This window comes from Oryctolagus cuniculus, chromosome 8, assembly GCF_964237555.1.
Source record: "Oryctolagus cuniculus chromosome 8, mOryCun1.1, whole genome shotgun sequence".
Classification (NCBI taxonomy): Eukaryota; Metazoa; Chordata; class Mammalia; order Lagomorpha; family Leporidae; genus Oryctolagus; species Oryctolagus cuniculus.
The window spans coordinates 120898698-120926413 of record NC_091439.1 but is presented as its reverse complement, the minus strand read 5'-3'; the positions used below and the strand labels follow the sequence as shown (position 1 = coordinate 120926413).

Genomic DNA, 27716 nt, shown 5'->3' with positions numbered 1-27716 from the left:
TTGTGCAGTGGGTCAAGCCACCACCCGTAATGCCAGCATCCCATACTTGTTTTCTTTCTGTAATCCAGTCGTTGAAAAACAAAACCACTCCCAATGCATGAGTCCTATAAAAGCAGTTTCACTTTATTTGAACACTCTAGGGAGAAAATCAGAGGAGTATGTACTGTACCTAAAGAGAAAAACTGTCAAATTTTAAATCGAATGGTGGAATAAATTCCATGGCAAAAGTGAAGCAAACAGCTGACCCGCGGCCCCACCGCACTGGAGCCTGGCCTCGCTGTCTACTTGGTACAGACAGCAGGAGCTCCGGAGAAGCCTGGAGCCACATCCCGTGTGCAAGCCTGTGTGGGCTTGGTCTTTGTTTTCTGATTGGTTGGTGCCTGAAGGGAATCCAAGCAGAATTGACGCATGCTGTCGAATACCGAGTTTATAAAAAGGGTGCTCAGTGTTGCTGTTTCCCTTTTCTCTTCTTAGCATCCAGCGTCGTGGAGTTCTTTGTTGGAACATGTGCTGAGCACTGGCGCCAAGCCTTCGAACAAGGAGGTGAGCAGCCAAGAGCAACACCTGCAGGAAGGGCTGGGCTGCTGGTGTCGGAGGAGTGGCAGTAGGTTCAACAGGACCCTCAGGTTTGTCCCTCCTCGCCTGGTGAGTCTTCTTGAAATGTTTGTGCGTATCATATGCCGGCCCTGGCCACAGGCAGGGGACACTCGGGCCTTCAGGAGCCAGGGGAAAGGAAGGATAAATTGTGTATTATATTGTATGTTATAAATTGAATGCTGTATATTCAATTTGTATTATATATTATAAATTTCATGTCACATGTTCTAAATAGGCTTTACATTGTATATCGTAAAATGTGTATGTGCTCGGAGGTATCACATACGGTTCCAGAAGGAATGGGCCTACCTGGCTGAATTGTCATGCCAGGATGGGTGAACCAGCAGGTGAGTCATCTTCTGTCGGGTGGGCACTTACGATGCCCAGCGACTGCGTTAATTTCCAGGTTTCTTGTGTTATTTTCTGGATTTATAGTTCTGCTTGGTGGATAGGAGCTGAGAAAATGGATCTAGTCATCCAGAAAGGAAGTTCCTGCTCACAGGCTTTGACTCCTGTTTTTCCTAATTTGCTAAGCTAGTTTATCTCAGTTTACATGGAAGGTTCTGCAACACAGCAGTGATAGCATTGACTGGGAAACCCCCCAAAATGGTTGTATATCGATGTCATTGCCCCACTGAATTCTAATTCTGCCTCTGTGATATCCAGTGTTGCCCTAATTTTATGAAAAAGTTCTTTAGCAAGATATTGTTAGATTGTCTTAACGAATGCGGCTATATGGGGAGACATACGATGTAAACTTCACATATCCCAGTCATATTATTACATTAGCTAGGACTGTGGGGACTCTGTTTATCATCAGAGGCAAGTAGATCAGAGGATGGCACCGAAAGTTTGAGAAGGAAGCATTATTCCCTAAGTATATTTGTTGCAGGTATAAAACTATAAGGTTCTGAATAACTCAATACTGGTTCTTTTTATTTCTAAGTTAGATTTTGAAATATTGAAATCACTTGGATTATGATATTTTTCGGTCGGAGAGGAGAGGGGTATTGTTTCTGCACAGTATCCACAATGGTTGCCATGCCATTGGTTGTGAAACTTTGGTTGACGAAATGAAATCCCTGTTAGTCCGTGTGTTTAAACAACACAGAATTTCAGAATCCCTAGGTATTGTGTTTTGTGGTTTGGTTCTTATAGTATGTGGAGAATCGAGTCTTCCTTCCTGCTGGTTAGCATTCACTAGTGTTGACATCCAAGGATCATTCCTTGGTTTTCATTTTAGGAGATGCTGAGCAGGGACTAATCGGTAACAACCCCTTGAGGCGAGTCATCATGGATGTTCCAGTTTCCTCATTATCCACTCTTGGTGTTCCTCTTAGTCCTGATTATTCAAATCCAGATGTTGAAATGACCCCATGTTCAGTCTAAGTGTTTGTTCTCACTGGTCTTCTCATCCTAGACAGCCTCATCTCTGTACCGTGTTTCAGGAGGGTCTTGGCTTTTTCTCCCATCATTAGCTAGACCTGTTTATGTTGCCCACGGTTTTCTCATTTTGGCTATTTTCAAACTTGATTCCTTGATTCCATAATTCTTTTCCCTCACACACAACAAACCAGGAAAAATCTGTTCTCTTGTTTTCTCATGCTCCAAGTCCACACATGTTCTCTGATAACGTTCACCAGGCATCTCAAAGGCTGGCTGGTCCCCACACCCTTCTGGAAGCCACATGAATACGTGATTCTTTGGCTTTTCGCTTTTGTGTCTCAATTCCGTCACCTTTTCCACACCTCTGCTCCTGTGACCACCATAAAACTTTATCATCTCCCATAAGCCTAGCCTCTCCCTAGGCTAGCAACTACTAGTGTACTACTAACAGGAAGTTAAAATTTAGAAACTTTCTGGGGAAGTTCCAAAATTAAAGTGGTTTACGCCAAACGTCTTAAGATGCTTTCCCTGTGTTTGACTAGAATCGTATCTATGGGGGGGGAAACTAGATGGAGTGTTCACCTCACACAATGCCTTTGTTTTGTTTGTGAGTTATGTACACCTCAGTAATTATGAATGGGAAAACTAAAACTGACTTGCAGTTCAATGTTGCAAATATTTGGGAGTTCTGTAGTGAGAGAACAGGCATGGAGTCCAGGAAATCCTTCAATGAATTGGTATATCTGTGGTTTTCAGAGTGCTACTTTAAAGACATTTAAATTATGTTAACATTTTCTTGCAGTGTCACTGGTCGCCTACTGATGAAGCAGGCCCTGCATTTTCCATTCCATAGTTTAATTGGGCTAATTCACAACCTGCCTATAATAGTAGCTATGTTAAATGCACATAGGAATGTGCACACATTGGTGGGAGAATAGCACATAGTCATTTAGGATTCTCGTTTCACTTTTCACTTTCCTGGTTTCCTTCAGATACATTTCCTTTCATGTTGTATTTCTGAGTTTTCAGTTTGAGGGAGGTGGGGTGGGGCGACAATGCATTATGTTACTTGGATATTGTCTTAAATATTCTCTTGATGGAATTCCCGAATCTTTATTTTCAAGATATGAATCTCCTGAAATTTAGTTTAGTCAAGTTGTGAATGTTCTTTTTAAGGATTTATGTATTTGAAAGTCAGACTTCCACAGAGATAGAAGGAGAGGCAGAGAGAGAGAGAGGTCTTCCACCTGCTGGTTCACTCCCCAGTTGGCTGCAAGGGCCGGAACTGTGCCAGTGTGAAGCCAGGAGCCAGGAACCTCTTCTGGGTCTCCCACGTGGGTTCAGGGGCCCAAGGACTTGGGCCGTCTTTCACTGCTTTCCCAGGCCATAGCAGAGAGCTGGATTGGAAGTGGAGCAGCCGGGACTTGAACTGGTGCCCGTGTAGGATGCCAGCACTGCATTTGGTGGCCTCACCCGCTATGCCACAGTGCCAGCCCCAATCATGAATGTTTTAGCATCATTTCTGTCCCATGAAGCCTACCAAAACCCCACAATATTAACCTAAGTTCCTTAACTTTTATGATGCATTTTAAGTATAGGAACCTATTTTTGAATGCTTTATTTTTTCCAGCCTTTTCACAGTGTAACTGAGAAACAAAAATTCTATCTATTCAAGGCACGTTCTCTGTGTTTCGATGTGAGTCTGATCTGTATATTGCATTTTCACACAAACCGTTCGACTCTCCTGGTACTTACAGTACACTATGAAAGGATTAGTACAATGAGGCCACTTAAACAAATTTATCACTTTTACCGTGTTTTGTAACTTTTTCAAATTTTATTTCTTTATGTATTTTCCCAGACAACTTTTATTTAAGGTATACATACTTTATGCATTCAATAATTGCAGCTTTAGCAGCTGTATTTATTGGTAGCAGTAATTCTTCTACTGTACCTGCCCTCTCATTGACACTCCTATGCTTTTTTTTTTTTTTTTGACAGGCAGAGTGGACAGTGACAGAGAGAGAGAGAGAGAGAGAGAGAGAGAAAGGTCTTCCTTTTGCCGTTGGTTCACCCTCCAATGGCCGCCGCGGCTGGCGTGCTGCACTGATCCAATGGCAGGAGCCAGGTACTTCTCCTGGTCTCCCGTGGGGTGCAGGGCCCAAGCACTTGGGCCATCCTCCACTGCACTCCCTGGCCACAGCAGAGAGCTGGACTGGAAGAGGGGCAACCGGGACTAGAACCGGTGCCCATATGGGATGCCGGGCGTCGCAGGTGGAGGATTAACCTAGTGAGCCACGGTGCCGACCCCTGTACATTTCTTTTGAAAGGCAGGAAACAGAGAAAAGGGGAGAGAGGGATAAAGAGAGTAAGGCAGAGACAGACAGGGTGAGCGAGAGGATGAGGGATATCTCATCTCATGCATTATTTCCCTCCTCAGATGTCCTCAGTGGCAGGGCTCTGCCCCAGGTCTCCCACTTTGGCACTGGGGCCCACGTCCTTGGGTCATCTTCTAGTGCTTTCCCAGGCACGTTAGCGGGGAGGGGAATGGTAAGTGGAGCACTTGGGACCTGGTCTGGTGCTTACACGTGATGCTGGCAGTGCCGGTGGAGGCTCAGGCTTTTTTTTACACCCCAGCTCCAGCCCCATCACCATATGTTTGTATCGTTTGACTGCCCTCTCTTCAGTTTCATGCTCCCAGTTCATCACAGACACCATCCTGCTCTCTGACTGTGTTAGTTGGACTTTGTATATTCCACATGGAAGTGTGATCATGTCGTAGTGCTTATTTCTGTGTGTCTTGTTTCCCTCATGGTCATGTCCTATAGTTCCATACTTTTAGATCCATCTGTGACAAGTAGTAATATTTCCTTTCTTTTTAAGGTTTGGCGAGGATGCCACTGTGTGTGTATCCCATTTTTCCTTATGGGTCCATCAGCAAACATTTGGATTATTTCCATATCGTGGAATTGTGAATGATGCTGAAGTGATGTGGGGATGCGGACAGTTCATTGAGATGGTGATTTTCTTTTGGATTCATGGTCAATAAAGGTTGTTCCTTTTTAAATTGTATTTGAGGAACTTCCATATTGTTTTTCATAATGGACGGTACAGTGTACCTTCCCTCCAATAATGTGTGTTCGTTTTCTCTACGTTGTGCCCAATACTTGTTATCTTTTAGCTTTTTAACAGTAGCCATTTAACATATAGGAGATAATAACCATTGTCATCTTGGTTTGCATTTTGCTGATGTTAGCAATGTTCAGAACTTTTTCACATACCCACTGGGTACATTGTATGTCTTTGCTGGAAAACATTGATTCAGTCCTTTGTCCCTTTTTAATTGTATTCTTTGCTTCTTAGTGGTGCACATTCCTTGTATTACTCCCTTGATCGCACATCTGGTTTGCTAACATTCTCTCCTATTCATTGGTTTGCCTTTTCATTTCATTGATCCTTGCTTTACTAGTTTGTTGTAGTTTCATTTCCTTATATTTGCTCATGTGCTTAATTGTTAACACATGAGCAACCACTCTTGAGGCTAATGTCAAGGATTTTTCTATTTTATAAGTTGTAAGGGTTCAGATCTTCTGTGTGGACTCTCAGTTCATTTTGAGTTGATTTTAATATGTGGTGTGACAGTGCCATGCCACAGTTTCAGTTTTGGACATGTGGATAGCTAGGTTGCTTCTGCCTCAGATGTGGGCCCTTACGTCCAGTGACTGCATGTTTGGCAGCCCTGGTGGGCCAGGGTTCCCAGTGTCTTCCGTTGGATCCGTTTAACCAGATGCTGTGGCTGGAGTTGAGCAGGAGCTTGGCAGAAGCTGGCAGAAGCCAGGTTGGCCCTTACTGCTGGCTCGTGGTCTGAGTCCCGTGCCGCCGTCCTAGCTTCAGTGCTCTGATGTTCTGTTCTATCTGTGGTACTAGGTCCCCAGGTGACACTGGGCCTCATTGCACACTGGGGTTGTTAAGTGTACACTCAGCAGACCCGGGTACCCATATCTCAGGCAGAACCAAACTGAGTATCCACATACAGATATCTGAAGCTGTATTATGATGTGGCCCTTATGCCAGAGAAGACAGTGGGCTGGTTGAAGTTAGGGAGGTTGTGGGAGGCACACATGGGGGCATGTGTGGTGATTGGGGAGTAGGAGACCATGCAGTGATGGGGTCAAGACAGGGGACTGTGGCCTCCTCCTCTGGAAGCCAGGGCTATATGAGGCTATGTCAGAGTTTTTTGAAGGATGGATGTTTGGCCTAGTGGGAAAGACAATGCTCAGGATACCAGTGGCAGCAATGATGGTTTAAGTAGTGGGATTCTTGCTACCACCTTGGAGACCATCTCCCAGCTCAGCCTGGGTCAGATCAGCCCTTGTGGGCATTTGGGTAATGAACTGCTAGACGGGTGGGTATCTTTCTCTCTTTGTCTCTCCCCCTCTCCCCTTTATTGTTTCTCTGTGTTTTGCTTTTGAAACCAGTTGCGATATTAAAACGAGGTGGAAAAAAGGGTTTACGGATGATGCTGTATCCTAGTGGCAGTAGATCATTGAGTCATTTCCTAAAGTCACACAGTGGGCTGTGTGTAGCTCACAGTAATCTCTGTTAGATCTTTTATTAGCAAACCAAGTACACGAGCTCAAGGCTCTAAGCGTAAAATAATGTCCAAAGAGAAATGTAGATTTGATCAGTACAAATTTTATATAAGTATTGAAATGTCACACTAGCCCATACATATGTACAACTCTTGTGGATTAAATGTAAGTAAAAATACCAACATGTTACTTGGTGTATAAGGTTAAGGGGTTTTAAATGATTAATGTCACAACTAATATTATGGTATTTGAAAAAGGTTAATCAATACAAAAACATAGCCTGTAAATGACTGAATGGTTCTTTCTTGACGTGCTCAGTCAAAAGGCTATTATGCTGCATTTTAAGTTGGTGATGAATATTTATTTTAGATTGTTTCCTTTAATTAAGAAAATGGTAGTATGTTTTCACGTGTATGTGAAATTGAATAGCATCAGAGCAATACAATGAATACGAGATAAGCTTTTTTTCATAATTGAGATTTTATTGGATTTTGAGAATCCCTACAGACATTTCAGTTTGTATACTATTCTTAACAAACCAAAAATTTAGAAAGTAAGGGCTTGTCATTCTCTTTAAATCTTTTATTATTTTTGAAATAGTGTATTTTTTTTAACTTGCCTCCTAAGAGCTTTATATTTCACTCATAAAGAGTTCAGCTAGTAAGGAAGAATATAGGCAAGGGCCATAAAAATTATCAAACAAACGAAGTCCCATCTTTAGGATCAGTTGTATACTCGAATTGATCACTTTAACTAGTAAGATGGCATTAAGTCTCAAAGGGATCACATAAATAAGACCAAGTGTCTGCTAATAGTAATAGAATTAAAAAGGAGAGAATGATCCAACATGGGAAGCAGGCCACACAGCAGACTCATAGAATGACAAATACCCTGAACAGCACTCTAGCTCAGAGTCAGCCGTTAAGGCATTCGGATCTGGCTAAAAAGCCCATGAGAGCATTCCAGGCATGGAAAGCTGAGACACTGTGGCAAAAAGTCACCCACATGAAAGATCTCTGGGAGTAAGATCCCAGGGGAAAGGAAGGGCTGTCAGAGAGGTCAGTACCTATCTCTGAAGGAAGGAGAGAACTTGCACTTTGATTATGGCCTTGTCTAAATCATGTTGGAGTTTGTGGACTCAAGAGGCTTCCATAGCCTTGGCAGCTCATGACCAAGAGCCTAGGGTGCTCACTGATGTCAAATATAAGAGTGTCAGTTGTTACATCAACAACAGGTGTCGCTGTGCACGTGCTCCCCATGTAGGACCTGTGTCCTTAAAGTGTTGTACTATGAGAATTAATGGTAAAACTAGTCCTCAAACAGTACTTTCAACTTTGTGTGTCTGTGTGGGTGCAGTCTGTTGAAATCTTTACTTTGTATAGAGTTGATCTTCTGTATGTAAAGATAATTAAAAATGAATCTCAATGAAGAATGGGATGGAAGAGGGAGTAGGAGTTGGGATGGTTTGTGGGTGGGAGGGAGGGTATGGGGGGAAGAATGACTATAATCCAAAAGGTGTGCTTACGAGATTTATATTTATTAAATCAGAGGTTTGTATAAAAATGTCAGCTACGCTCATACACAGTAAATTTTAAAACGATCATGAATTATTAAAATTATAGTAGCATATCATTCTTTTCTCTCTCTCTCTTTTTTTTTTTTTTTGACAGGCAGAGTGGATAGAGAGAGAGGAGAGAGAAAGGTCTTTCTTTTTGCTGTTGGTTCACCCTCCAGTGGCCGCCACGGCCGTCACGCTGTGGCCGGTGCATCACGCTGATCCTGATCCGAAGCCAGGAGCCAGGTGCTTCTCCTGGTCTCCCATGCGGGTGCAGGGCCCAAGCACCCGGGCCATCCTCCACTGCACTCCTGGGCCATAGCAGAGAGCTGGCCTGGAAGAGGGGCAACCGGGACAGAATCCGGCGCCTGGACCGGGACTAGAACCCATGGTGTGCTGGCGCCTCAGGTGGAGGATTAGCCTATTGAGCCACGGCACCGGCCAGCATATCATTCTTAAGAATTTGTTTGACAAAGATATAAAAGAAAGTGTGACAAAACTGTATTTGCAGCAATACTGATACACACAGGCATTATTTTCTTTTTTGTATGTTTTGTTGTTTTCTCATTTTTTAAAAGAAAATTTTAGCTCCCATATATAAAGGAGAACATCTAATATTTGTCTTTCTGTGTCTGGATAATTTCACTGAGCGTGAAGTCCTTCAGTTGCAACGATTTTGATAGAAATAACAGCGTTTTAATTTTTTTATGGTTCTGTAATATTCAGTTCTACATATATGCATCCAGTTTTGCCAGCACCATTTACTGAATAGATTGTACTTTTTTCCAATGTATAGTCTGGGCACTTTCATGAAAAATCAGTTGGCTCTCCCTGTGTGGATTAATTAATTAATTAATTTTCCATGATCATGCTGCTTTGATTGCTATAGCTTTGTAGTAAGCTTTGAAGTGTGGTATTCTGACGTGTCCAAGTTGATTTTTTTATTTTGCTAAGGATCATTTTGGCTGTTATTGATATTTTGTGATTTCTTATGGAATTTAGGATTATTTTCTCATTCTGTAAAAAAAATGTCATTGGTGTTTGATAGGAATTTCATTTAACTTGTAGGTTGCTTTATAGGTATTTTAATTATACTAATTCTTGCAATCCATGAGCAAGTTCTATTTTTTTCCATTTTGGGAGTCCTTGATGATTTATTTCTTCAATGTTTTAGAATTTTCATTGTAGATATCTTTTTACTTATTTGGGTACATTTATTCCTAAATGTTTTATTTTTGTCCCTATTATGTATGGGATTAATGTTTAAATTTCATTTTTGGCAAGTTGGTTATTAGAATATAAAGAAGCTACTGTATTTTGTATGTTGATTATGTAACCTGTGACTTTACTGAATTGGTTTTTCATCTTGAAGCATTTTTTGGTGGAGTGTTTAGATTTTTCCATGCAAAACATCATGTATTCTACAATGTTGTTGAATTCAGTTATTGTTAATAGTTGTGTTGAGGAATATTTCATGTTATGAATATAAGAGCATGTCATAGAGGCTTAAAAGTTTACCTGTGGAAAATTTCTCTGTTGTTTGCCATGGGGGAATTAGAGTAGTACCTGGCAGACTTGTGGACTGACATTGCTGATGAAGTGCATGGGTTCACCCATTGGTTTATCACTGCTTTCTGTGCCCCCCCCGACTCCCAGTGAGACAGTGAGGCTTCTTACAAGGTTGTGTGCTGAGTGTTGCTGTCCGCAGCATATAAGTAACATGATCTCATGGGATCATTTCAGACATTTGTACCTGCACCTGGGTGATGCAGAGTCTTGTGTGCTGTGAGATGGTGAGTCTGGCTGCACCAGATGACTGCCGGCTGCCCCTCACATGCTGCCAGGCACCACCCAGGACATGTAAGAAAGTAGTTGCCTCCTCTGCAACTGTCTCAGATGGTGAAGTTCCGTATCTCAGACACCAAGGAAGTCCACATAGAGGTACACACCTTGCTGTGGATGGAGACACAAAGCCTGCTCAAAGACTGGACAGGGACGCATTGAGAAGGGCAACCTTGCCGTGTTCCTGACAGGAAGTAGTCTATAAATCACCGGGCAACAGAGTTGGCAGCTGGCAGCTCTCACGGAACTACATCAAGATCCTGTCCGACTTGTCTGGAAAGCACAAACAGATGGCGTCATGTTTGCACAGAGGGTGACCATAAACTGTCCCTTTTTCTACTGCAGTGGGTGTCCAGAGCATGTTAAACACCACACTACAGAAGGAGCCTCTATATTTCCGTGTATGGCGTACAATTAAGAAAAAAAGAGAGCTACTGAGGCTGTTAGGCATTCTTCAGCGACTATGTGCAGCCCCCACTCCTGAATGGCAAAGCTGCCCGTAGGACAGTCCCATACAAGGTACCTTGGACCCAGTGGAATTATTTATTCACTTACTTAAGCGTTATTCATTGTTTCATTGAAAGACAAGAAGACAAATTTCCCATTGGCTGGATCACTCCACTTGAGTGGCAAGGGCCCAAATATCTGAGCCATCCTCTGTTGTTTCCCAGGGTATGCATAAGCAGGAACCTGGATTTGAATGCACGACCAGGTGTTGATCCTCTGTAATTACTCTGTAATGGGATGCTGGCACCAAAGATGATGTCTTTAATTGCCATGCCAAATACAAAGTATTGATGCGTTTATATTCTAATTTATTAGAATGGCAGTGTGAGATAGAGAAAAATGTTTCCATCTGTTGGCCTCAACCCCGGAGCCTGCAAACATTATGGAAGGGCTAGGCCAAAGTCGGAAGCCAAGAGCTCCATCCACTTCTCTCACGGGGGTGGAAGAGACCTAAGTATCTGACCCAATGCCTGCTACCCATCAGAGTGTACATTAGCAGGAAACTGGACTGCAAGAAGATTGTACGGAAATCCAGGCACTCTGATATGGGGCGTTGATAACCCAAATGGCATCTTAACAACTCTGTCTCAGTTCCTTGGCTATTGTTATATTGTAATGATTTTTTATTTGGGAAAAAAAAAAACATTACGGAGGGAGAGATATCGGGATATTGTCCAATCCACTACCTCGCTCTCCAAATGGCTGCGTCAGCTACAGATTAGCCAAGGTGAAGCCAGGAGCAGGAACTCCATCTTCTTCTCCTACATGGGTTGCAGAGGCCTGAGATCTTCAGACAGGATCCACTGTCTTTCCTTGCACCTTAGGAGGAAGCTGGAGTGGAAGCATAGCAGCTGGGGCATGACCCAGCACTACAATATGAAATGGAAGCTTTGTTAGCTGACACCTTACCTGCAGTTCCACAACGTCAGCATTCCCGTCGGTATTTGTAAGAGCGGTCCCACCACAGGACCAAGCAAAATTTCTGGCCCTGTTGGCGTCCAATTCAGAAGTTAATCAAGCTATGCAAACGCTACGCACCCTGGGAAATAGCAAGGTGGACACGTAGAGTGTTCACAGCCAGAGTTTCGTTCAACATCTCCCTGCAGTCCAGTGCTATGTAATCGAATGTGGTGCTCTCTGACTTGCTCTGATCCATTGTGTACATGATGGGACCTATTCTGAGCATCAACAACAAGGCCAATGGCTTTGCAGGCTGCACTGCTGCCTACTGGCTCACTTCAGGCAAGTCTCATGAGTTTCTCCAGACCCTCTGGACACCACGGATGCCTTCTAGACAGAAGACCACCAGAGATTCAACAATGGTAGGCTTCTTCTGCACACGAAGGTAAGCTGTCATCACCAGGCAACTTTATGGATGGCAACCACCGTGTAGTAGGGTCACATTATAGAGCCTTGTGGATCATTGGGCACTAACTCCTACGGCATTGTGATCTTTCCCAGTAGAGTGCATCTGCCCAGCAATATTCATTGACAGACTATGGAGAGGACATGCCCTTGGGTCGACTGCCATGGCCATCATTAAGACAGGACCCAACCTCTTCCCATGAGTCCTTGTGTTGCTTCTGCCCACTGCTCAGCTGTCATTTCTGTTCCTTGGTATGGACAGCCTAACACTTCTGTTCTTCACCTAGATCAAGCCCAAGTCTTTTGTACTGATGTGGCATGCTTGCCTAGAGCCTGGACATTTACCACACACCTCCCTATATTGTCAGCACCCTAAAATAGCCACTCAGGCAAGACAAGTGGGGAATTGACATAGCTGTCCCTGACGTCTAGAAGTATTGTCTGAAATACACTGAGTCACCTATTAACCCACTCATCAAACACCTTCTCAAAGCTGGTGGATGGGATTGGAGGCATCCTGCAGATTACCACGACCTCAAGAAGGTCATGCCTCGCTTTGAATTTGCCTTACTTGACATTACCAGGCTGCCCCTGAGAATTTTGCCATTATTGGTGTGGCAAGCATTTTATTGTGTCCGGTGGAGATTTGGGGCCATTTACTTTTTAACTTGAAGGCCAACACTGCACCTTTCTGAGACTTCTGTGGGCTGCCTCTGGTCCCCCAGGGCTCGTGGTCTGTGTTAACAGGCTCTGGCTGGCCTTCAGTTGTCATCTAGCATCCATGTTGAGGACATTGTTTCAACTGATAATCAAGAGGAGGAGGAAAAATGGGCCTCAAACATCAGCATCTGACGACTTGTGCCAGTCAGTGTGGACCTTAGTCCCATAGGAGGTGAGAGCTTGCAACCTCAAATTTTTGGTGTACGTTTTGAAAAAGGAATTCAGAAAAATTCCTCAGCAAATCCCCATATAACTCCTTCTCCTCAGTGACTCCGTTTCAACCAAGGAAGCCCAGCACATTTTCACTTTGTGATAACACCAACATCCTCACCTCTGGTGAACCCTAAGACCCACCTATCTCACCAGTCACCCACAAGGCTGCACCTTGGCGGATAGTTTGTGGTTCTGAGGCTCACATGGGTAAAGGACTTGAACTTAGCTGTGAGCTTTTAGTGACACTACTGTTTGACTCACAGAGAGTTTGGACTACCTCACTCAGCATCATGAGCTGTGTCCTGGCCTCCAGCCACTGGGAATCTCAAGTTAGATGGAAGTGGGCAGAACGTGTGATCATCCTACTGGTCCTTGAGCAGCCCACCCTTACTCAAGGCCATCTTGAAATTCACATGTCCACCAATTCTTGGGACATCACCAATTGCTAGTGGCCTTTGTGTGGCCTCAAACTGGATAGTCCATACCCTTACATTGGAGTACCCCCTTTGGTGGGACACTGTTGATATCTGTGCTACGGGCCTAACCTCACTGACCAACTCTCAGCTATTTTGATTGCCAAAATTCTACTGCCTTTTAATGTAGCAAAACCGCACTATGTATTATCTGCATCCTTGCTTTCATAGTGGAGTCTCCCTGGCTTATATTATTTGGGACATCATAGGCCTGTCGACTTGGATTTCAGCTTGTAGCTTTCCTATTGTATCCAAGTCAGTTGTGGAAGTCCCCAAGGAATGCCTGCTGTGTAGACAAAACTGTCATTCCTCTTTGTTGCACGGTTGCACTTGGAGTGGTGATTATTCACATGCTACCTGGCAAGTGGATTTTATTGACCTGCTGTAGCAAATGGCACGTGCTTCCTGTTATGTAAGCCAACACCAGACTTCTCCTTGCTTCTTTCTTCATGGCTGAAAATGTCATCAGAGTCTAAGTACGTCATCCCTGGTGCATTACACATGGGACCAAAAGTATCTGAAATACTTAGTTCCTGTCCATTTGGTGTATACACAGCGATGGAGTTTCTAGTTCATGTGAAGGTTATGGTTTTTTTTTTTTTAATTTTGAAGTTAACAATAATTGTACCTACTTAAGGGCTGCTGTATGATGTTTTGGTACATGTCTGTAATGTGTCCTGATTAAAAATGGGGTGATCAGTATTTCCCTTTGTTTGTCAGTACTTATGATTGAAGTCTTGGGATTTCTTCTGTATGTTCATACAACACATACTCCGTTATCGTGAGCTATCCTCTCCATTATTCTGTGTAACATTAGGAAGTTATTTCTTTGATCTTACTCTGACTTGGTACCCATCATCCAAACTCCTTGCATTTTCCCTCCAACCTCTTACATCCTTTATTAATTATTATATATTCAGATTGGTGTATTTTAAAGATTTATTTATTTTTATTTGAAAGGCAGAGCTGCAGAGAGAGGGAGAGACAGAGAGATGTTTTCCTTCTGCTCCTTCACTACCCAAATGGCTGCAACAGCTGCAGCAGAGCAAATTCAAAGCCAGGAGCCAGGAGCTTTTTGTGGGTCTCCCAAAGTGGATGTAGGGGCCCAAGCACTAGGACCACCTTCCATTGCTTTCTCAACCCATAACCAGAGAGCTGGTTCAGAAGAGGAGCAGCAGGGGTAAGAACCGGTGCCCACATGGGATTCTGGCACCACAGGCAGAGCCTTAACCTACCATGCCACAGCACTGGCCCCCGATTGTTTTTAGCTTGTGTTTGTGAGGGAGTGGGTACAGTATTTGTCTTTCTGTGTCTGGATTGTTTTCACTTACTTCCAGTTCCATACTTCTTGCTTCAAGTGACAGGACTTCATTCTTTTCAAATGGGCTGGATAGTATTCCATTTTGCATATATACAACAAACTCCTGACCACTTCGTCTGATGAACTCTCCGCTCATTTTGTTTGCCAAGATACTATTCCCTTTTAGTGAGACAGAAATGCAGTCTACTTTATCTGCATCCTTGCCCTCCTAGTGGGGACTGTGGTACGAGAATGAGTTTCTGCTCTCGAGCATATCTGATTTGGGGACATCTTATGCCTGTCAATTTGGATTTCTGATTGTGGTTTTCCTATTCCATCCAACCCAGTTGGAAAAGTCCCCCAGGAATGTCTGCTTTGCAGACAAAACTTAAATCATTCCTTTTTCTCCCACGGTGGCATTTGGAGAAGTGGTTACTCTCACATGCCGTTTGGCAGGTGGGTTTTATTGGTCTGCTGTTTCAAGAGGCAAGTGATTATCGTTGTTGATGGGCACACCAGATGCTCCTTGCTTTTTCCTTCATGGCTGAAAATGTGCTTCAGACATGGGACTGTAGATGTATGAACTGCTCCCTGGTGCTTCAGACACGGAGCTATAGATACACAGAACTACTTACACTTAGTTCCTTTCTGTGGGACATGTACCCAGTGGTGGTGTTGCTGGTGCACGGTATGGTTCTGTTTTCTGAAAATTTTGACATTAGCAATAATTTCACATACCTAGGGTCTACAGGATGATGTCTCGGTGCATGTCTGCACTGTGTCCTGTTGAAAAATGGGATAATCAGCATTTCCCTTTCTTTGTCACTATTTTATGACAGAAGGCCTGGAATTTCTTCTGTGTGTTCATGTAACATATACTAGGTTATTGTGAGCTAGTCTCCTCACTGTGCTGTGTAACGATAGGAACTTATTCCATTGATCCGACTCTGATATTGTGCCCCTCGTCGAAACTCCCTTCATCCGCCGCAGTGCCTGCCATCCTTTATTCATCATTATGCAGTCAGGTTCTTAGCTTGCGTATGTGAAGCCGTGCACGTGTTATTTGTCTTTCTGTGTCTGGCCTTTTTCACTTAACATGATATCCTCCAGTTGCATACATTTTGCTGCAAAGGACAGGATTTCATTTTTAAATGGCTGAATAGTATTCCATTTGGTAGATACACAACAAATTCTTGATCTCTTTATCAGATGATGGATTCGTTGGTTGATTCCATAATTTGGCAGTTGTTAACAGTGCTGCAGTAATCATGGTGGAGCAGGTGTCTCTTAGATCCAGTGATTTCATGTCTTTTGGATGTATACAGAGTATTGAGATTGTCGAGTCATATGGCAGTGCTATTCTTAGTTTTTAAGAGATCTCCACGGTGTTTTCCTCAGTGCTTGTACTCATTTGGATTCCCACACTCAGTATAGGAGAGTTCTCCTTTCTCCATATCCTTGCTAGAATTTTTTACTTTTTCTTTTTGATAGGCATTCTAGCGTTATGAGGTGATATCTTTTTGGGGTTTTGATTTGCATTTCTTCTTTAAAAAAAAAAAAAGATTTACTTGAGAGGCAGAGTTACAGACAGAGAGGTAGGCACACAAAGGTCTTCCATACACTGGTTCAGTCCCCAGATGGCCACATTGGTGAGAGCTGAGCCCATCCAAAACCAGGAGCCAGGAGCTTCTTCCCAGGTGGTTGCAGGGACCCAAGCACTTTGGCCATCTTCCACTGCTTTCCAAGGCCATATGCAGAGAGCTGGATTAGAAGAACAGCCAGGACATGAACCAGTGCCCACATGGAACGCCAGCCCTGTGGGCGTAGGCTTAGCCTAGAATGCTGCAGTGTGGGCCCCTATTTTCATTTCTCTGATGGCTCGTAATAGTTTTTTTCATATATTTGTTGGTCATTTCCTTTTTTTTTTTTTCTTTTGAGAATTGTCTTTTTAGGCCCCTTGTGCCCATTTCTTAACTGTATTGGATGCTTGATTTTGAATTTGTTGAGTTCCTGATATTCTGGCTATTAATCCTTTGTTGGATAAGTAAGTAGTTTGCAAGTATTTTATCCCTTTCCATTGGTGGTTAATTCACTCTGTTACTGTTTTCTTTGCTGTACAGAAGCTTCAGAGTTTGATCTAGTTTTACTTTTGCTACCTGAACTTCTGGGGTTTTAAACAAAAAGTCATTGCCTCTGCCTCTTTTAAGAGGTGTCTCCCTATGTTGTATTCCAGCAATTTCGTATTTTCGGGTCTTTGATCCATCTGAGTTGATTTTTATATGTTGTGAAAGACAGGCATTTAATTTCATTCTTCTATATATGTCTATCTAGTATTGTCAGCACCACTTATTGAAAAGACTTCGGGATTTTCATCAAAAAATCAGGTAGCTGTTATGTATGTATGTTTGTATTTATATATTTTTTTCTCTTTTCATTGATCTTTGTATCTATTTTCATGCCAGTTTCATCCTATTTTAGTTACTATAACTTTGTGAAATCAGGTATTGTTATGCCCCCAGGTGTGTATAGGATCACTTTGACTTCTCTGGGCCTTCTCTGGTTCCATATGAATGTTAGAAGCTTTTTTTCTGACGGTTTAAAGAATGTCATTGGTATTTGGATAGGACTTGCATTGAATCTGTAGATTTCCTAGGGAATATGAAGATTTAAATGTTAATTCTTCTAATTCATGAACAGGGGATGTCTTTACATTTTCATGTGTCTGACGATTTATTTCAGCAGTGCTTTATAATTTTATTGTGATCTTTCACTTATTTGGTTGTATTTATTACTAAATATTTAATTTTTGTAGCTATTATAAATTTAGGTTTCTTTTTTCCTGTTTCCTATTTTTTATTTAAAATATGCAAATTTCATATACTTCATATATAGAGGTTCAGGAAGATGGTGATACTTTCCATTCAACTCTCCATCCCACCTCCACCCTCCTTCCTTTTCCCTCTCCTCTTCCCATGCTTACTTTTTACAAAGATCTTAAACTAACCTTTTCAGAGGATCATTATTGGTGTGTAAGAATGCAACTTTTTTTTTTTTTAACATTGATTTGGTATCCTGTGACTTATTGGTTTATCACTTCCAACATATTTTGACTGCGGTGTTTTAAGTTTTTCCGTCTAAAATCAGGTCTTCTGAAAAAACAGGTATTTTGATTTCCTCCTTCCCAATTTTCATCCTTTATTTCTTTACTTTACCTGAGTACTCTGGTGAGTACTTGAGATACTGTATTGACTAAGAATGGTCTATGTGGAGTTCTTATCTTGCTCCAAAACTCTGATGAAATATTTTCAGCTTTTTCCCATTCAGTATGATATTGGCTATTGTTTATCATTTAGCTTTGATAATTTTGAGCTATATTTCTCCTGTACCTTGTTAGTAGAATTTTTTTTTATCATTAAGGGATTTTGAATCTTGTGACGGGAGCATTCCCTTAATCTGTTGAGATGTTCATTTATTTTTTGTTCGTTCTGCTGATGTGATTTCATTGATTTTTTTTTATAGATGCTAAACCACACTTGCATTCCTGTGATAAAACATACTTCTTCATATTACATGTTGTGTGTGTGTTTGTATATATGCATATATCATACATATGTGTATATATGTATATATCATACATATGTGTATATATATATCATACGTGTGTGTGTGTATATATATACATGGTATCTTTTTGATGCATTGTTGCATTCATCACGTTTGCAAAGACTCACAGCCTAGAAAGTGGTTGAAATAAGAAAGCTTGAAATCACTACCCATGCTTTTTCAATCCCAGAAAATCCAAAACATTTTCCCTAGGCCACAGAGTGACAGACTATACTAAAGAAAATATTCAAAACCTAATTCCAGGGACTGGCACCGTGGTGTAGTAGGCTAAACCTCCACCTGCAGCACTGACATCCCATATGGGTACCAGTGCATGTCCTTCCTACTCCTATTCCAATCGAGCTCTCTGCTATGGCCTGGGAAAGCAGTAGAAGATGGCCCAAGTGCTTGAGCCCCTGCACCCATGTGGGAGACCCGGAGGAAGCTCCTGGATCCTGGATTCAATTCGGCCCACCTTTGGCAGTTGTGGCCATTTGGGGAGGGAAGCAGTGGATTTAAAACCTTTCTCTCTGTCTTTCCCACTCTTTGTCTATAACTCTCTCAATTAACTAAATAAATCTCCCCCCCCCAAAAAAAAATTGCTTCCAATGACAGTAAACCTTTCTGTATAGATAGAACAATGTGAAATTCCTTCTGTATGGATAAGAATAAGTTGCATGGTCTAGTTTTGTATTCATTCAATAAATGTTTGTTCATATATTTCAAACTGAACCATTAAAAATTCATAAATTGGGAATTTAAGTCAAATGAATACAGTCTCATATAAATTTCAGCCTATCAATGGACTTCCTTGGATGCTGGAGACTGCCCCTCTGCACCTGGATTCTGGAATCCTTCGGGCGGGCACCCGTCCTTCTCTTCTCTGACTTCTCTTTCTATTTACACTCCCCAGATCATTGAGATGATAAATAGCATAGGACTCAGGGGAGATTCTCTATCTCTCTGAATTTCACATGTCTCATCTGTAGAATTATTTTTAAGTTTTTTTTTTTTAAGGTGGAAGTAATTTAAAGTATAATACCATGATGTACACACTAGGTGCTCCAGAAATTAAAAAAAAGTATGTTTACCTCAGGAAAATAAAATTAGGTTTAACTAGGAAACTGAACGTCAAAGAAGGAAAACAAATCATCACTGAACAACAGAACAGCCATTGTAGTTTTTTTGTTTATAAGCTGGGTCCCCTTTTTGTTTTTGAAATCCTTCTTGTGATTCAGCTGACCTTTCCTTTTTTTATTTTAAGGGTTTTATTTTATTTTCAGTTAGTCTTAACAGATTCAATATAGTTCATAGATACAGTTCTTGGGAATAATAGAGGAAGGAGGAGAATGGGTGGGAGAGTGGATGGGAAGAAGGGTAGGGTGGGAGGTATCACTATGTTCCTAAATTTGTATGTGTGAAATACATGAATTTTGTTTACCTTAAATGAAATCTAATGAAAATGTTAAGTGAACAAATGTCATGTATTTAATATATATGCAGACTTAGGAGCATAGTAATGTTTCTTCCTGGTCTCCCACATGGTGGGCATAGGGGCCAAAAAACCTGGGCCATTCTTTTCTGCTTTCCAAGGCACATTAGGAAGGAGCTGGATCAGAAGTGGAACAACTGCTACTCGAACCAGCACTCATATAGGGTGCCAGTGCTGCAAGTGGCAGCTTAACTCCCTACACCACAAAGCCAGGCCCAGTTCCCCTTTCATAGCAGCTGTCACAGTTACAGTTTTACATTTTTAGTGGGGTGATTGCATGAATAACCATCTCCGGTGCTCTTCTCTAGCATCAGGGTGTTCATAATGCACCCGTCATCCAGTATTTTGTGTGGTATGAACACTGTGAGTTTTTTAAGAAAGATTTTGTTTAATGAATACAAATTTCATGGGTACATCTTTAGGAATATAGCAGTTCTTGCCCCCATACCCACCCTCCCACCCCCCAGTCTCATCCCACCTCCTGCTCCTTCGCCCATGCCATTCTTCATTAATACTAACTTTTACTTATCTTTATATACAGAAGCCCAACTCTATATTAAGTAAAGATTTCAACAGTTTACCCTAATGCACACACATGAAGTATAAAGTACTGTTTGAAGACAAGTTTTACAGTTAATTCTCATAGTACAACTCATTAAGGACAGAGGTCCTACATGGGGAGTAAGTGCACAGTGACTCCTGTAATGTTGATTTAACAGTTGACACTCGTATTGATGACATCAGTAATCACCCAAGGCTCTTGACATGAGCTGCCAAGGCTATGGAGGCAGTTTGAGTCCACAAACTCTGGCAGTATTTAGACAAGGCCATAAGCAAAGTGGAAGTTCTCTCCTCCCTTCAAAGAAAAGCTCATCCTTCTTTGATGGTCTCTTCTTTACCCTGGAACCTTATTCACAGACATCCTTCATGGTGATCTTTTTTTTTTTTTTTTTGCCACAGTATCTTGGTTTTCCATGCCTGAAATGCTCTCATGGGCCTTTCAGTCAGATCCAAATGCCTTAAGGGCTGATTCTGAGGTCGGAGTGCTGTTTAGGGCATTTGTCATTATGTGAGTCTGCTGTGTGGACTACTTTCCATGTTGGATCATTCTCTCCTTTTTAATTCTCTCTATTGTCATTAGCAGACACTTGGTCTTGTTTATGTGATTCCTTTGACACTTCATCCTATCTATATGATCAGTTACACACCTAATATGATCACTTTGATTAGTAAGGTGGCATTAGTACCACCCAGCTTCATGTGATTTGGAGTCCCATGGCAAGTTTTTAGCTTTACCCTTAGGGGTAAGTCCATGGGAACTTTTTGCTGAACTGTACATCTCTTCTCTTTCTTATTCCATTTCTTATTTTTTTTAACTGGGATCTATTTTCAAATGGATTTAAACATCTATGATTAATTCTATGTTAAGTAAAGAGCTCAACCAGTGGCATTAAGTAGAAAAAGAGCATAGTGAAAACAATAAAAGCATAAACTATTTCTCGACAGTCAAGACAAGGGCTGTTCAAGTCATTGCTTCTCTTAGTGTCAATTTCACTTCTAGAGGTTTCCTTTTAGGTGTCCTGTAAGTTGTCACAGATCAGGGAGAAAGTGATATTTGTCCCTTTGGGACTGGCTTATTTCACTAAGTATGGTGTTTTCAAGATTCCTCCATTTTGTTTCAAATGATGGGATTTTTTTTTTTTACTGCAATGTAGTATTCCATAGAGTACATATCCCTTAATTTCTCTATGCAGTTTTCCATTGATTGGCATTTAGGTTAATTCCATGTCTTAGCTATTGTGAATTGAGCTGCAATAAACATGGAGATACAGATAGCTCTTTTGTGTGATGATTTCATTTCTCTTTGGTAACTTACAAGGAGTGGGATGGCTGGGTCATATGGTAGGAATATATTCAGACTTCTGAGGTTTCTCCAAAGTGTCTTCTATAGTGGTTTTCACCAGTTTGCATTCCCACCAACAGTGGATTAGGGTACCTTTTCTCCTACATCCTCACCAGCATTTCTTGTTTGCTGATTTCTGTATGTGAGCCATTCTAACCAGGGTGAGGCAAAACCTCATTGTGGTTTTGATTTGCAGTTCCCTGATGGTTAGTGATCCTAAACATTTTTTCATGTGTCTGTTAGCCATTTGGATTTCCTCTTTTGCAAAATGTTTGTTTAAGTCCTTGGCCCATCTCTTAACTGGGTTGTTTTTTGTTGTTATGGAGTTTCTTGATCTCTTTGTATATTCTGGTTATTAATCCTTCCTAAATCATATAGTTTGCAAATAATTTCTCCCATTCCTTTGGTTGCCTCTACACTTTCCTGACTGTTTCTTTCACCATACAGAAAGTTCTCAATTTGAAGTAATCTCATGTTTAATTTTGGCTTTGACTGCATGCACCTCTGGGGTATTTTCCAAGTACTCTTTGCTTGTGCCAATGTCTTGCAGGGTTTTTCCACTGTTCTCTAATAATTTGATGGTGTTGGGTCATAGATTTACATCTCCAATCCATGTTGAGTGGATTTTTGAGTAAGGGGATAAGGTAGGGGCCTTGCTTCATACTTCTGTGTATGGAAGTCGAGTTTTTCCAGCACCATTTCAGGAAGAGACTGTCCTTGCTCCTGGGATCGGTTTTTTGGCTCCTTAATCAAATATAAATTGGGTGTAGATGTGTAGATTGATTTCTGGTGTGTCTAGTCTGTGCGTTTCATTGTTCTATCCATCTGTTTTTGTACCAGTACCAGACTATTTTGATTATAACTGCCTTGGAGTATGTCTGGAAAACTGGTATTGTGATGCCTCTGGCTTTATTTTTGTTGTATAAGCTGACTTGAGCTATTCGAGGTCTCCTGTGTCTTCATATGCATTTCAGCATCATTTTTCTAGATCTGAGAAGATTGTCTTTGGTGTTTTGATCAGTATTGCATTGAATTTTTAAATTGATTTCAGAAGAATGGACATTTTGATGATATTGCCTCTACCAAACCATGAACATGGAAGGTTTTTCCATTTTTTGGTATCTTCTTCTATTTCTTTCTGTAATGTTTTGTTATTCTCATTGGAGAGATCTGTGACATCCTTGCTTATATTTATTCCAAAGTATTTGACTTTTTGTAGCTATTATGAATGGGTTCGATCTTAGAAGTTCTTTCTCAGCTGGAATTGTTTGTGTATACAAAGGCTGTTGATTTTTGTGTGTTGAATTTATATCCTGCTACTTTACCAAACTCTCCTATAAGTTCCAGTAGAGTCTTGGTGGCATTTTTTTGAATCCCCTACGTATAGAATGATGTCATCTGTAGCTAGGAAATTTTGATTTCCTCTTTTCTAATTGGTATCCGTTTGATTTCTTTTTCTTGCCTTAAGGCTCTGGCTGAAACTTCCAGGACTATATTGAGTAGCAGTGGTGAGAGTGGCCATCCCTGTCTGGTACTGTATCTCAGTGGGAATGCTTCCAAGTTTTGCCCAATTTGCTTAGAGTTTTCGTCATGAATGGCTGTTGTATTTTATCAGATGCTTTCTCTGCATCTATTGAGATAGTCATATGGTTTTTGTCAGCATTTTTCTAATGTGATGTATCACATGGATTGATTTGTGAATGTTAAGCCATCCCTGCATACCAGGGATGAATCCCAGTTGGTCTGGGTGAGTGATCTTTCTGATGTTGGATTCAATTGGCTAGAAGTTGTTGAGGATTTTTGCATGTATGTTTTTCAGGGAAATTGGCCTGTAATTCTCTTTCTCTGTTGCATCTTTTTCAGGTTTAGGAATTAAGGTGGTGCTGGTTTTGTAGAATGAATTTGGGAGGATTCCCTCTCAACTGTTTTGAATAGCTTCAGAAGAATTGCAGTTAATTCTTCTTTAAATGTGTGGTAGAATTCAGCAGTGCAGCCATCCAGTCCTGGGCTTTTCTTTGTGGGGAGGGCCTTTATTAATGATTCAACTTCTGTCTTGGTTACGAGTCTGTTTAAGTTTCCTATGTCTTCATGCCTCAATTTAGGTAGCTTATATGTGTCTAGGAATTTCTTCTACATTTCCCAGTTTGTTGGTATACAGCTCTTTGTAGTCATTTCAGATGATTTTGTTTTATTTCTGTGGTGTGTGTTGTCCATTTCCTTTTTCATCTAATTTTATTGAATTGGGTCTTTTTTTTTTGGTTAGTTGGGCAATGGTGTGTCAGTTTTGTTTATTTTTTTAAAAAAATTAGCTCTTCGTTTTGCTGATCTTTTATATTTTTTAATTCAATTTTGTTGATTTCTCCTCTAATTTTTTTCTTGTTTCCTACTAGTTTTGGGTTTGGTTTACTGTTGTTTTTTCCAGATCCTTGAGATGCACGTAGCTCATTTATTTGGTGCTTTTCCAGTTTTGTGATTTCGGCAGCTATTGCTATAAACTTTGTTTTTAACACTGCTTTGCTATATCCCATAAGTTTTGATATGTTATGTTGTTGTCTTCCTTTGTTTCCAGAAATTTTTTGATTTCTCTGTTGACTTCTTGTTTGACCCACTGTTCATTCAGGAGCATGTTGTTCAGTCTCCATGTTTGTATATGCTCTAGAGATTCCTGAGTTGCTGATTTCCAGCTTCATTCCATTGTGGTCTTAGAAGACGCATGGTATGATTTTGATTTTTTTGGAATTTGCTAAAACTTCCTTTATGGCCTCATATGTGGTCAGTCCTAGAGAAAGTTTCATGCACTGCTGATAAGAATGTGTATTCTGCGACTGTAGGGCGAAAAGTTTTCTAGATCTCTGTTAGGTCCATTTGGTGTATAGCGTCGATTAAATCTGCTCTTCTCCTGTTGATGTTCTTTCTGGTTGATCTGTCCATTGCTTAAAGTGGAGTAGTGAAGTTCCCCATTACTATTGCACTGGAGTCTAAGTCTCCCTTTAAATCCTTTAACATTTTTTTTAAATAGCCAGTTGCCCTGTGATTAGGTGCATATATATTTATAGTAGTTACATGTTCCTGTTGAATTGATCCCCTAATCATTACATAGTGCCCCCCCTCTTAAAGATTTATTTATTTGATAAAAGATCTGTCTGCACTTCAGTGTTTATTGCAGCTCAATTCACAATAGCTAAAACATGGAATCATCCTAAATGCCCATCAACAGTAGACTGGCTAAAGAAATATGGAATATGTACTCTATAGAATACTATACAGCAGTAAAAAATGAAATTTGGTCATTTGAAACAGAATGGAGGAATCTGGAAAACACCATACATAGTGAAATAAGCCAGTCCCAAAGGGACAAATATCATATGTTCTCCCTGATCAGTGACAACTAACTTAGCATCTAAAAGGAAATCTGTAGAAGTGAAATGGACACTATGAGAAACAATGACTCGATCAGTGCTTGTCCTGACTGTCAAGGAAAAACTTACTGTTTTATTCCCTTTAGTATTTTTTTTCTACTTAATATTATTGGTTGAACTCTTTCATTTACACACAAATATTCTTAGGTGTTTAAATTTAACTGAAAAGTGATCCCTGTTAAATATAAGAGTGGGAATAAGAGAGGGAAGAGATGTATAGTTTGGCACATGTTCTCTCGGACTTACCCCAATGGTAGAGCTAGAAATGTTCCATGGGATTCCAAATCAGTGCCATCAAGGTGGCATGTACCAATGCCATCTTACTAGCCAAAGTGATCAGTTTCAGTTCATAATTGATCAAAAAGATAGGATTAAATGTCAAAGGGACCACATAAACAAGACTAGTGTCATAAATAAGAGTGTGAATTGTTATATCAACAACAGGAGTCACTGTACACTTGCTCCCCATGTAGGATCTCTGTCCCTAATATGTTGTACTATGCAAATTAATGGTAAAACTAATCTTCAAACAGTACTATATACATTGTGTATCTGTGTAGGTGCAAACTGTTGAAATCTTAGTATATACCAAGTTGACCTTCTGTACATAAAAATAATTGAAAATGAATCTTGATGAAGAATGGGATAGGAGAGGGAGTGGGAGATGGGAGGAAGGTTATGGGGGGGAAAGCCGCTATAATCCAAAAGTTGTACTTTCAGAATTTATATTTATATTTTAAAATAAAAGGTTTTAAAAAAGAAAAAAGAAGATTGATTTATTTGAAAGAGTTACATAGAGAGAGGCAGAGGCAGAGAGAGAGAGATTGGGAGAGAGAGAGAGATCAGGAGAGAGCGGTCAGTCAGTCTTCCATCTGCTGGTTCACTCCCCAATTGGCTACAATGACTGGAGCTGCGCTGATGGACTTGGGCCACCTTTCTCCTGCTTTCCCAGGCCATAACAGAGAGCTGGATTGGAAGTGGAGCAGCGAGGTTTCAAACCGGTGTCCATATGGGATGCTGGCGCTTCAGACCAGGGTGTTAACCCACTGTGCCACAGCACCAAGGCTATCCTTTGTCTCTTTCAACAGTTTTTGTGTTAAAGTCTATTTTGTCTAATATTAGGATGGCTACACTACCTCCTTTTGGATTCTGTTGGCATGGCATATCTTTTTCCACCCTTACACTTTCAGTCTGCATGCATCTTTCTTGATGAGATGTGAATCTTGTAGGCAGCAAATAGATGTTTTTTTAAATCCATTCAGCCAGTCTGTGCCTTTTAATGGGGGAGTTGAGGCCATTTATATTCAAGGTGACTATTGATATGTAATCACTTTTTCCTGCCGTTTTTCCAAAAATATTCCCATTTTTTAGTTTGAATTTTCTTTGAGCTTTCACTGATTGATTTTCTTCCTTCACCTTCTTTCATAGTGATGACAGTGTTTCTGTGTGCGACTCATCCTTAAGCATTTTTTGTTGGGCTGGACAGGTGGCAACAGATTGTTTTAATTTCTCTTTGTTAGGGAAGGTCTTTATTTCATTTTCATTCATAAATGAGATCTTTTTGCAGGGTATAATATTCTGGGATGACAGTTTTTTTCTCTTAAGACTTGGACTAAGTTTCACCATTCTCTCCTAGCTTGTAGGGTTTCTGATGAGATGTCTGCTGTGAGTCTAACTGGAGATTCTCTGAAAGTAATCTGGCGTTTCTCTCATGCATGTTTTAGAATCTTCTCTTTAGGTTTTACTGTGGTGAGTTTGATTACAGTGTGTTGTGGTGAGGGTATTTTTTGGCCATGTCTATTAGATTTCCTGTATGTTCCCTGTACTTGGATGTCTTTTTATCTCTCCAGACTAGGGAGGTTTCTGTTAATATTTCCCTAAAAAGGCTTTCTAATCCTTTCTCTCTCTCCATGCCTTCAGGAACTCCTAGAACCCAAATGTGTGTGTGTGTGTGTGTGTGTGTGTGTGTGTGTTTATAGTATCCTGTATATTCCCAACCGTGTTTTTTAGGTTTCTAATTTCCTCTTCTTGTCTTTGGTTTGACTGTATTCTTTCCTGTGCTTTGTCTTCTAAGTCTTACAGTCTTTCTTCTGCTTCACCAATTCTATTGTTAAGGCTCTCAGTTGCATTTTTGTATTTGTTCTGTTGAATTCTTCATTTCGTTTGGATTTCTCCTTCTGATCTCAATTTCATGGGAGAAATTTCCTTTCATATGCTGTATGGATTTCAGTAGTTTGTGCGTTTGCTTCTGATTATTTCTGTGTAATCTTATGATCAATTTTTTGAGCTCCGTTTCTTGCATTTCTTCCATCTCATCATCTTCACAATCTAGCATGGAAGCATTGTGTTGTTTTGGGGACTTCATGTTGTCTTCCTCCTTCTTGTTTCTTGAATTGCTGCATTTGTTGTTTGGCATTTGTGGAGATACTCATTGTTCTTTTTTTTTTTTCCTTTTTTGCTCTGGTGTGTTTTATATTTGTACTGTGACTGTGTAGATAAGTGGAATGTCTGCTTTTGAATCTCTATAGAGGCTTGTAGTGGATGTGGCCAGAGAGCTCTGTTCAGTTCTCCAGGGTTAAGGGCATGCCTATGTTGACACACCCAGGTTGGGCATGATAAATCTCGCTCTCTCTTTTTTATCAGAAGGGAAAGTTTTTCTGCTCAGCTGAGCTCCTCTCCTTAATGGAGTCCAGTACCTCAGCGCTAGCCCCAGTGGCTATAATATTCATCCACTCTGTCCCAAGGAGCA

The 27716-nt window shown here is 40.9% G+C and overlaps 1 protein-coding gene across 11 annotated transcripts in view; it reads left to right on the top strand.

Moving 5' to 3' along the window:
* LOC108175735 (tolloid-like protein 1) overlaps positions 1-27716 on the top strand; it is a 302561-nt gene that overhangs the window by 271645 nt on the left and 3200 nt on the right. For 4 of the 11 annotated variants that reach the window (XM_070048144.1, XM_070048142.1, XM_070048143.1 and 1 more), the window contains one exon: positions 475-543. The gene's annotated coding sequence lies outside the window, so the exon portion shown is untranslated. Of the gene's footprint in view, positions 1-474; positions 26793-27716 lie in introns of those variants that run through there. The other 7 variants (XM_070048136.1, XM_070048135.1, XM_070048137.1 and 4 more) reach the window with 3 other exon arrangements.